At 31.0% G+C, this 12,464-nt stretch overlaps 1 protein-coding gene across 12 annotated transcripts in view; it reads right to left on the reverse strand.

Moving 5' to 3' along the window:
• The window catches only part of LOC130451519 (ELAV-like protein 3), a 65,768-nt gene that overhangs the window by 40,125 nt on the left and 13,179 nt on the right, over positions 1 to 12,464 (reverse strand). For 2 of the 12 annotated variants that reach the window (XM_056790584.1, XM_056790586.1), the window contains exon 1: positions 8,515 to 8,724. The exons of 6 other annotated variants lie outside the window; for them this stretch is intronic. The gene's annotated coding sequence lies outside the window, so the exon portion shown is untranslated. Of the gene's footprint in view, positions 1 to 8,514; positions 8,783 to 12,464 lie in introns of those variants that run through there. 4 more of the 12 variants (XM_056790588.1, XM_056790590.1, XM_056790581.1 and 1 more) reach the window with 4 other exon arrangements.

Here is a 12,464-nt window from a genome sequence, read left to right on the forward strand (position 1 = left end):
AGTGAAAAAGAATTACTACAAGTAGTATAAAGTGTGGTAGATATACAAAATCGCTAACAGTTCCAAAAAATCCAAGTGAAATATAGTGACGAGATGATTCAAGCTATAGATTCTGACAACTACACTGACACTCAACTACTGAGATATGTAGTATATATATATATATATATATATATATATATATATATATATATATATATATATATATATACAATACTTTCTCCAACGAATTTATCGATGTACGGTGAGATTGGCTTCAGGTGAGAATTTGATAATTATTTTCTTTTTTAATAATTCAATTTTGTTTTATTAGAATGTCACCAAATTGACAGCAATTTCATAATAGATATAAATTTTACTGTTTTATTATTTATGGATTTGTCATTTGTAGCTCAGAAGATTAAGTTTTCGGAGTTTTATGCAGACTTGTGCTGTTACAATTTTTAACTTTTTTTATATATATACATATAATTATTATATACATCTTTGTTTTCAAATTTTGCTAACTATTTTAAAAAGATACCGAAACAATTCAGATATACACAAAATGTTCATTTAACCATTGATATAATATATAACATTTAATTTATGATAAAGAGTTGAGCTAGATAATTGGGTATGATAACAAGAAATCTATATCATTTCTTTATTATAAAAAAAAGTTTGTCCAATAAGATTCTTCTTCAATATAAAAGATAAAAAATTTAATGTAAATTTTCCGTATTTCTTTTGCATTCTCTCGCTTTAATTATGTAACAAACCTACTGAATCATTATACTACTCTTTTTTTATTATAAGATCGTTTTCCACTATTTAATAATTAAGATACACGCCACTGTACTGTGCTGAGCAACAGTTTTTTTTCACTAACAAATTGCGTTCGACTAGGACTGAAGCTCTTTTTTACACTGTATTGAAAAAAGGTTTACATTACAAACTGCCGTTTCAAACATATTCCTATCTTTTTCCAAAGCTACTCTTCAAATTTAGGGGTACATGGAAATACATTTATTAATAGGATTTATATATATGACAGTTGATTATTAAAAATATTATCAAGTCTTCAAAACTACAATAGAAATGTCGGAAAGAAATTCATTGGGAATATGTGAATTATTTTAACACTTTAATTAGAAGCCATAGGTGGCGTGCCGTAACTTGTTCACTATTTGGCTTGGCGCCAATTTGGCAATGAAGAATTGAAACTTTTTATACGTAATGAAATAAAAGACACAATGGTTAATATTGAAGAAAGAACTAAACTATTATATATTGTTTTACATAAAAATCACATATTTAAATTTAAAAGAAAGGGGAAAGAAGATATAAATATATAGGGATATATTTATGTTTCTACATCATCTTGATTTTAGATCAATAATATAATTTGATTAATGGCTTCTACATATTTTTGAGATGCAAAAATACTTGAAAAATTAATTTTTCTTGTTAAAACGGATTTCTATTTTGATTTTATTTTTATTTTGATATTCATGATGTAGGTGTCCTATTGATTAATATAAATACGCAAATTGTCTGTGTCAAATCATATTTTGATAAAGAAAGTAGTGGAAACGTCAAATATTTAATTATTTTTCGGTCATATAACAGAAATATTGAAATTTAAGTAAAGAAGTTGATTAAAAAAATGTTGATTGAAATATTTGCAATAAAATATTTTTTTGAAATATATAAATAACTAACTTTGTGGACATTCATTTTATAAATTTATTCGATATTCCACGCAGCTGAGCTTTAAATTGGAATCTTTCACTGCACATATGGGTTATTACTGAAAATTTGTCAAAGTTAGTCCAAAGAATTATATAGAGGATTCATGTTTTTGTTTTTAGAAAATCCACGAAAAAGTAATTTTCTAGGCAATTTTCATTTATTTTTTAGCCCTACAACATTTTTGAAATGTAATTGATCACATCACATAAAATTTTCATTTTATCGAAATATTAATGTATGTATGTTGATATTGAATTATTATATACACCACGACCCAAAGGCTCTATTGTGTCCTCCTTTTTTGCTGCGATACTGGGGAGCCCAGTGTTTACAGCTGATATGTTAATCCCACTAATTTTAGAAAGTCCAGAATATGGGATGGTTGTAGCTGTCAGAGATATTCGTCTTCTATTTAATTCGCTACCAGGTCTAGTGCTCTGGAGTTCAGAGTGTTTCACACTTTCGAGAGAATGTGAACAGATATTTCGTGCAACAAAATCTGCACGCCGCATTATCTGCTAAGCCTTTTGAGGCGACACTGCCCCGATAGGACTTCTGTTAGTATTCGTAAATTGTTCTTACTTAGGTTGATCCATTCAGCATATCTTCTCTACTTATAGTTTCCGAGGAAAGTCTTTGCCTGTCTCAACCCCTATAGATTGTTCTAGTAATTGTTTTTGCTCCTATCTACTTCCTTTTCCATTGCTTTTTCTATTGTTCTGTAGCTAATACCACAGAAGGCTTGTCTGCCCCCGCTTTAGCAAGCTGGACTATTTCATTTTCTTTGACTTCGTTGTGTTCCGGGATCAATTATAGGGTAACTTTATTTTTGTTTACTAGCAATGCCAACGAATTTGGATTTGATAATATCCCTCTAATGGCTGCTTGACTATCGGACAGGATGATGATCTCCTGTTTGCGATAATTCCCCTCTAGATTGAACTGGACACACTTTTTGCATAAATTTTTGCTTGAATAAATACTTGGTCTATTGCTTAAGCTTGTGGAGTGATTGGTTCTAGACCTGTATACTTCTATTCCAGTTCTGTCTGCTGTTTTAGATCCGTCCGTATACCATTTAATGGCATTTCTTGTATTGTGTTTTGATCCCATTTACTTCTACAGCTTAGAATTGAGGTAAATTTATTGAACTATTAACAGACATTCATTCTTGTTAAGAGGAAGACAAAACTTTTCAATTGTGGTTTTGTCGCCTAAACAATTCGACGTGTGTACAATGTACAAAATATTCACTCTTAATCAGAGTCCAAAATAAAATATATCCCGGTATTATCGTAATAGTTGGATCCATGTAATTAAAAAAGAAATTTTATTAAATCCTCAGAAAGTCATAATTATTGATTTATAAACCCCACAAAAAAGTAAATTTAAATTAGAGTCAATCTCTTCTCTTAAGGTGAGGGGAGTTTGAATACTTGAAACAATCGGTCGAAGAGGTTTCTGTAGTTTTGACTGACCATATATTTTAGGGAGTATGACATTATCAATTTTTTCACATTTGACGGTGAAATAAAAAGTTGTTCTTCCCAAGATCGAATTATTTTCGCATCCGCGTATACTACGATGAGCTGAATGCACATATAAGAAATTACTGGTAATATTTTTTCCGAAAATCTCGTGTCATTTTTATCTGACCCAAAACTGAATTGCCTGTATTTTTAAATTCTAATTCAAAGCATCATAAGTCTATAGGGTTCTATGTCATCCAACCCTTCACAAAAATTGAAAATTTTTAGAAATATGGGCAGATCAAAAATTATTACAATAATTTGTTTGAATATCCTCCTGTAACTTCCTCTGTAAATTTTTAAAAACAATTATAAGGTGTATTCAGAAATTGTGTCTTTTTCTTTTTTCAAATGACTTCATTTTGCAGGGTTTATGAAACTAATTTACAAAATTTTTGTATAATCATCGTCAAAATGGGACTATACAATAAAATGCTTAATTAGTGTGAAAAGTTTAAAAATTTTTAATTGTCCAAAGATTCAGTTCTCGCTTGGTAAATCTAGCAAAATTAATGCCACGAATTTGTGACATTATTGAATTGTCATCGATCCTATAAATATATGTACCGTTTACATATGTATGAGGATTCGAACTGCGATGGAATTATGAGAGTGATTCTTTGACAGTCTGTAACAAAATGTCCTTGGAAGAAACAAAAAAGCCCATTGAACAAATATGAAGCTGGTTGAATACTGTGACCGTTAGAAAAAAATCAAATCCTCAAAGAATTAAGCGAAAAACGGGGATGCTCAGGAAACAAAGAAAAATACATAATTTACGAAATCAGGTATCTTAGTTTTATTTATGTGTAAAACTGGAGAAGATACGAAAGAGAAAATATTTAAACGCATTGTTTTAAAACAAAGAAAAATGGAAGCGGAACTGAGGAAGTCTTCTCCAACAATTGGACCTATTAAATGGCTGAAATTTTGATTTCCATTTCTAGTTGCTTCATTTTTTTTATTGATATTACATTATACCTCAAAAACGGTTACATTACAAGTTCACGAACTGCAAGCCTTCGTTTAGACATTTTACGTATCAAAAATGTACATTCATTCGTTCAAAAATTCCATTTGTTTGATAATGTACTTAAGAAATATTTCTTGTGATGATTGTACTTGATCGATTTCGATACTAACGAGTTGGATACTACCGCGATATTTTATTAAGAAACAGATAGAAGTTGTACAAGCTTAAACTGTTTACATTGAAATTACTATGTTCCGTAAAAATTATTTCAATACTGCATAGCATCAATACAAATAAAAATTGCATTATAGTTTTTGGTGTAATTTACTCTTGTCTCCTAAAAATTTCCATCGTAATATTGTAATGAGGCGTATTTTCCTTCCCAACCTTTGTTATGCGTGGGTGCATTAATAACCAATTAATTAGCTTATATCACACAACATAATATGTCACGTAACTAACATGAACAATAATGGTAGACGAATATCCTAGACAAACTTAACAATCAATTAAATAACTAGATATACATACACAAAAAACCCATTGTTATTTCAACCAGATGTCAAATTATTTGTCCTAATAAGAGTTAAACTACAATAAATCAGAAATTTATAGTTGAAAAATTATTTTATAAATTCTATTTGATTATGAGTGATTTTTCAGAGGTTAGTTTCCGCCAAGTTTTAATACTTATATGAAGAAAACTGCTTTCGTTCTTGTGCCATTATTTATAAAAAAAATATTTAGACTATTAATTAAACGTTTGTTACGCCGGAAATCAATTGAAGAAATCGAGGATATGTACGCAAATATTTTCTAGAAAGTGCTCTGTCCCATGGAAAGATTTGTAAGTGTTCTCTACTATTAGAAGTGACCAAATGAACACAGGTTATGCTGGACATCACTGCAACTACTCCAGAAAAGGCTACAGATGAAAAAAGAAAAGATTATTTGTCATTTAATTCTAACAAATGTTTGGATATCTTTAAACGTAATCCAAGTGAATTTTTTCGTCGATATGTCAAAGTACATTAAACTTGGGTATATCATTGTATCTAAAAAACAAAAATACAGAATAAACAATGGACTTCATCCGACAATCGTTCCAAGAAAGGAAAAACCGCTAACCGTCTAATAGTCAAGGCCACAATGTTTTGGGTTTCCAAAGGTATAATCTCCATTGATCATTTAGAAAAAGTAAACGATAACTGGCCGATATTTTACTAATTTGCTGACATGAGTTTTCGAAGAGTTTGGAAACTTGCCAGACCAAGTGTGTTAAAAGGAGATCATTTTGAAAAGGGAAATGCTTTAAAGTAAAGTAACTTTTTCATAGAAAAATCATTCTTCCGTCAAACCATTGTATAATCGACAGCAACGATTGGTTAACCTTGACCAGGTTAGGAGAAGCTCTATGGGTTTGATTCACGCAGCAGTTCGTACATTCTGCGCTTTTTTATTTGTAAAAAAACATAAACAGATATATACAGATTCATTCACATCGAAAAAAAAAGTCTAACCATAAGAACATGATTGAGTGGAAATTTTTGAAATCGTTGAGCACACTGTTTAATATCACCACCCCAATATTTACTAATACACTGTCTGACGTACGTTTTGATATCAGTTATTGTCTTCGGGGACCGAACGTTCAAGCTATTATTTTATTGGCAAGCACTGTGTTGTTTTACAAAGATATGAATATGTAATATATAATTTATAAAATTATTACAATTTTTTTATGGCATTGTTCGATGTTTATTTGTTTTTCTGGTATAAAGTGTCTATTAACCAAAACAATAAGAACTAAATAGCTTTCATCTGATCGCGAAGGGTGTTCAATATTTAGTGACTTGATTGGTACAACGTCTGTTTCTGATCACATGAAAAAATATTTTTTTTTGGAATTTTTGAGACTTGTAGCAAAGTCCACCTCTGTCAAATTCCCTATTCGGCTAGTTTCTGGATCAATGACTGACAAATGAGCAGACACACGTGATGGAAGAAAACTTTATTCTTCAACAACTGTGCTTATTTTTCCTAAAGTTCGGCAACAAAACGTATCAGCATAATAAAAAACATTACGACTTTGGAATTTCAAAATAAAATGTCTATAACCTTATTGGCCGAAAAAAAACTTTTTTTAAAACAGTTTCAACAGTTGAAGTCCCGTCTTTCAACTGTATTCTTATTTATGAAGTACAATGGTGTACTAAAGCTTCATTACGTATCAACAAAAACATTAACTAATATTACGTTTAAAAATATCTAAAAATTAATTTGAATTTTTCTACGACTGAAGTAATAATATAATCATCGTAGTGAAAGCATTTCTGTCGTAATAAGTCAGAGTAATATGCCGCGTTTACGGTTGTATTTCATTCCTTAAAGGAGATGAAAAGGATTCACTCGCAGTCTAGAAGTATGGCCATCACTTTCCTGGTGTTTTTCGTGACCTTTGTATTTTTTTGGCAGCAGCTCTCATTTCCGATGCAACTACAAGGAATCTCTTGGATGTCGGATCATACTTAAAGACCTTATTTCCATCACCCGTTACAATTGATCGGATTTCACTTTCTTAGTCCTCGCGGACCTAAAAGCCCTAAAATCGTTCACAATATTCTACTCGACGCTTCTTTGGCACTGCACTAATTTTTATCATATTCAAATGCTCATTGGAATCCTTAGAAAACTGGTTCTAGAAGTACCAGTCTGTGCTGCAATTTCTTTTGTTTTTAGGCGCCGGTATCGGAACAATTTCACTAATTTAATGTTTTCTGGAGTAGTCACAGTCACAGCGCCTTCCATCTCACCTTCTAGTTATTCTTGTCCCCAACGATATAGGTTAGACCAATTTTTAATTGAATGAAAATGATGGTTGAGGTAATCCTACTCCAGTCAAAAATTTTATAAATGCGCAAAATCAATTTGAGACATTTTACAAAACAACTCGACCGAATTGTCGTTCGAGCTCTACTATAATAAAATAGACCGAAGCATAAATATTTTTTCGAACGCACTCTATTTAGTGAATATGAGGCCAAGAACTCATGGACCGCACTACATATAAAAGAATTTATGTTCAATCAAACATTCAAGATTCTCTTCACAATACAAAATTTGAATCATGCTCAATTAGATATTATGGAAATATTTACTAAAATATTTATTGGAATCTATCAATTCAGCAGATTAATTTGGAAATAACTTGGAGCATCTACCAATTCCACATTACTGAAATAATATTGTAATTAAAAAACTTGCCAATAACTGCATTCAGAAACCATATGGAAACAAGATAATTCAAAAGACGTTTTCTATTACGGGTGCATATTTGATTTCTTACACTCATGTCTCTAAACTAAAAAATATTTATAAGTAAGTGTTTATACTCTGATAGACGAAAAAAATATACAACGCCAGATATTCGAATAAATATTAGTCACTTGCACACAAAATGGGGTGTACTTTATTTCATTTGCATTATAATCAAGATCGTTATGAAAAAAAATTGAGCCATATGAAGGTAACGGGAAACACCAATGTTAGGGTGAAGAATCGTCAGTCTCTCTGACCCCATATCCATGACTATAAACATACGAAACTGACGATACATCTGTCTAGTAGTCGAGCCAGCGCAAGAAATAAAACTATGAAACGACGCTAAAATATTTCAAATACAAATATCAATAATCCTATGAATTTTAAGTAAAGAAGTAAAAGATATGATCAGTCAACAATAATTTGAATTTTTGTCAACAGCTGTCATATAAAATATAATCACTACCGAATGTGATATTAAAAGAAGTCTGAATCATAGCACTTATTGTCTGGAACGGTGATTTGACATAAAAAGCATAACAGCGTGGGCATATCAAATTACAAACTAGGTATGTAAATAAAAGCAGTTGCGAATGGTCTAGTTTTTAACACTTCAGAATGAAGTAACTTCCTACTGTATGCTCACATGAATTTGAATTTAGTTTATTTATAGATGCCGTAGCTATTTTCGTAAAAGGCAAAACAAATCCCACATATTTAAGAGAATATTGGAAACAAGCATTCACTCAAACTTAACAAAATTATACCAATCAGCAATTAAATTTTTTAGAACTTGTCACTGATTTCTAAAACAGTTTAGTTCAAAGGCTTAGCTATATCTCATCTATTTCAATTAAGCTGTAATTAAATCGATACTAACAGACCCTCCATCAACTATATTCCATGAAATATAAAAACAAATTTACTACAATCGTAAAAATAAATAACTTAACTCACCAAAATCCGGCAAATTAAACATGTGGAAATTCACAACCGTTTCAAAATAACCTAACAAATTAAACTGAAATACTACTATAAAAGGCAAACTAAAAACAAACGAAAAGAAAAAAAAGAAAAAAAAAGTAAAAACCAAAACTACTCCAACCGAGTTCGGATTCGTACTACCGATGGGTCGCGATATTAAAATTGAACAGCTCCGTCCGGACTGTCGGTTGTGAGGGTTTACACAGCACATGCGTCTAACAGGGAGTTAATTGTTATTGTCACTTAATTTAATTATTTAAAGAGTTATTGGTTCAAATTTATAATTTTTTACAATCATTCAATTATTTTGCTTTGTCAAAAAACATGCTTAAAGTACCATTCCTTAACTACGAGTATATATTGTATTTGATGTTTTGTAGCATTCTTACATTAAAGAGAATTCAATTGAATATGTTTTCAAATAATAAGACACAACACAATATGTTCACAATCATAACAAAAGTGTATCTAGTGTTGCGTTATGGATCAGGACACATGCAAGGAAATGTTGCTACGACTACGTTTGATTACGTTTATATCTTTTAGTTAGATTTGGATACTGTGAACTCATCGCTATACATTTTGAGGATGGGAATAGAGTAAAGCAGATGTTGGAAAACATACATTATTTTCCAAAAACGAAGCAGTTTTATAATGTTTTTAGTCATTCCAACTACGAGTAGAGTCAGAATATTTAGTGTATTTAGAATAAAACAACGAAGTTTTGTACTTCCCGTTTCCGGGAAGATCTGAATTTACCGTGGACCGTTACATTTTTCATCTATGTTCACAATTGACCCAATTTCGAATAAAACTATGTTACGAATGAAAATAACTCTTAACTCTGAGTAACGAATGCGGTCGTTATTTTTTAAGTTTGGCATCAAAATGTAGCAGAAAATCAGCTGTATATTGGCCTGTTATTATTTTCGCTTATTCTAAACTATCAATAAAGAACTTTCCAAAAACTGTGACCATGTCCTTATTAGCGAAAAAATGGTTTTTGTTATCTTGAGAGCTCAGATGAAGTCTATGACTTGGACTTTATTTTTGTTTCAAAAGTAATATGGCGGTAGAAAATAAATATTTTGGAAGTTGTAAATAGTGTTGAGCAAAGGAAAGATCTAAGCACAAAGAAGCCTGAATTGATAAAAGGGGAGGGAAACAAAGCTTGAACAGAGTCGAAGCATAGAGTAATGAAGTGCCTCGAGCAATAGAAAACAAAATTTCCTCATTCAAAATTTCAATTGTGACATCAAAGATCTTCGGGTAAGTTTTAGATTTGTGATATAAATTAAAATTTGTTTTGGCATTTTACTCCTTTAATCTTTTATTTTATTTCAAACATATTCCCTATTTTCGGTTAATTTTAATAAACCAATTGTTCTTTTAATAGAAATAATTTTCAAAATATTCCTTTTTTCTGTTAATATAAATGTATTTTGTATGCGATTAGTCATAAAAATAAATATATTATTAATTTTTGTATTGAAATATTTTGTGACTTTTGGGCTAACTTTGATGATCGTTGTTCGGTTTAATATGTTGGACTTAAACGTTAAATACGGACTAAAAACATCCTCTGTCTCCAGTATCTGTGGAAAACGCAATTAAGCATAAATTCGGGGGAAAGATCTAGTTCTTGTCATTTATCTGATAAACATAGTCACCGCTCCTTTTTTCCAAGCAGTCATCATTGTTTTATCCTTTTCTCTTTGATGATATCATTCGATCCATCTATGTTTTTGGTAGAGTTTTCTGTTAAACAATTTCAGGGATTGCATAGCGCGAATTGGAACAGGTACAGGTGAATAATACGTATTTCCCGTCTGCAGTGACTCCGAACTGGGTCGGACAATTTGAAGAATCATTCACGTCCAGTGATTGTCTACCTCTTGAAAGTGAGCTTTTTATTTGTTAGTGTCTTAGTTTGTTGCTACCTTCATTTTTTGTGTTATTTATTAGTATTCTTATTGATCGCAATGCCTCTAATGATTTTGCACCCAATATACAATATAGACTGGAATAAATAATTCTGGGGGATCGGAATTAATTGATAGATAAAGACAGAAATAAGGCATTAAATTATTATATAATAAGAGCTGCATTAACGTGCGACGATCCAATATATGTCTGAAATAAGAAATGAAGGAGAAACATGTATATATAACGGAAGTAACATAGATAACAACGTAAAATGATTATTATCATAGGCAGTTAGTAAGCGGGAACTGATCATTTCAAGTAATTGTCGACATTTATTATGTTGCCAGCTCGACACAAAACTACCCTCAAAACTCACTAGAAGTTGAGTGTCAAGTATCACTCAGTTTTTTTACAGTATCATTGTTCGAAAACGGCCGCTCGACTTGTGCCGAAAATCCTATATTTTCTGCAAAAAATCATATATCACTGATAATATACAGATTTACTTATGCAAACCAGTCAAGCAGCTTTTAGGACATCTTCTTTGTTTACTAGGATTACGCCCATGAGATTGGCGGTAAATAATATTCTTTGAGCGTGATGTGGCATATTTTCCTGATATGAGATCAAAATTAGCAATTCGAGTAACTCTTTTACAGTCGATTGGATTCGATTCCTGAAAATGCAGAAAGAGTCGTATTTTCGGTTGGCTATGATAATACGTGTCAACCAAACATACTTTCTAGATAGTTTAATCAATTATACATAATTTCTCAATAAAACTACTGCTAGAAATCAGAATTGTGAAAAAAATTATTTTGAGAGAAAGGCTCCAGATTATGAACCTACTGTTTATAAAGACTATATTGTTGATTGATGATTATTATAAAGTTATGGAATTGAATTGAAGACAACATATGTCAAAATGATAAGTTTGATATACCAGGGATTAAATATGAATAAGAAAGGGAATCAAGAATTTAAGGTCCGCTTTTCTGCAAATAAAACAAAAAAGATATCAAGTAAAATGGACAAGATTACTAAGATACCGAATCATTTTTTCCTAATATAATCACGGAATAATTTTCAAGAGAGTTTAAATTTAGCCCTTTGCATATTCTAGACTAATGAAGTCACATAAAATGGTACTCTCCTTCTACTGGCTTTCAAAAATTTTCTTATAAAACATGGCACAATTATGCATTGTGAAACGAGTTCTTTTACTGAAGACTGTTTTCGTTGTAAGGTAAATAAGAAGAAATAATCTCGAGTGATGACTTAACATTATTTTTTGTGTCGGAGAACCAAAAAGCCCAAGAAATGTTACGTAAATATTATACTGAAAGTGCTCCGTCCTATGGAATGACTTATAAATTGTTCAATGCTTTTAAAAGTGGCCACATGAACACGGGGGCTAAACTTCCGATACCGTCTTTCATTGCAACTACTCCAGAAATTATTAAAATCCATGCCGTGGTTTGCAATATTTCATATGAAATGTTACAAATAAAAAAAACTATCTGCAAGTTGGGACCTTGAATTCTTGATGCTGATCAAATGCTTACTCGCACAGAATATTAAAATAAATGTTTGGATATCTTCAAATATTATCCAAGTGAATCTTTCTATCGATATATCAGAATATGTTAGATTTGAGTAAATGATTATCCCCCTGAAACAAAAATACAGTCGAAACAATAGACTTCATCTAAAGAACGTGCGCCCAAGGTTGCAAAAGTCGTTCTTTCGTCCAATAAGGTCGCGGCCACATATTTTAGAATTCCTAAGAAGAATTCCTGTGATTTCAGACAAATGAAGAGGTGGTGGCAAAGACAAACACGTATTATTTTTTGGATGGTTTGAAAAATATTGAAAACTCGCTGGACTAAGTATGCAGCATTATAAGAAGATCATGTTGAAAAATAGCATAATTTTTACAGTAAAGTAACTTTTTCATTGGAAAGTTTTCCTTACTTCATAATGAAGTAGACGATGTT

This window comes from Diorhabda sublineata, chromosome X, assembly GCF_026230105.1.
Source record: "Diorhabda sublineata isolate icDioSubl1.1 chromosome X, icDioSubl1.1, whole genome shotgun sequence".
Classification (NCBI taxonomy): domain Eukaryota; kingdom Metazoa; phylum Arthropoda; class Insecta; order Coleoptera; family Chrysomelidae; genus Diorhabda; species Diorhabda sublineata.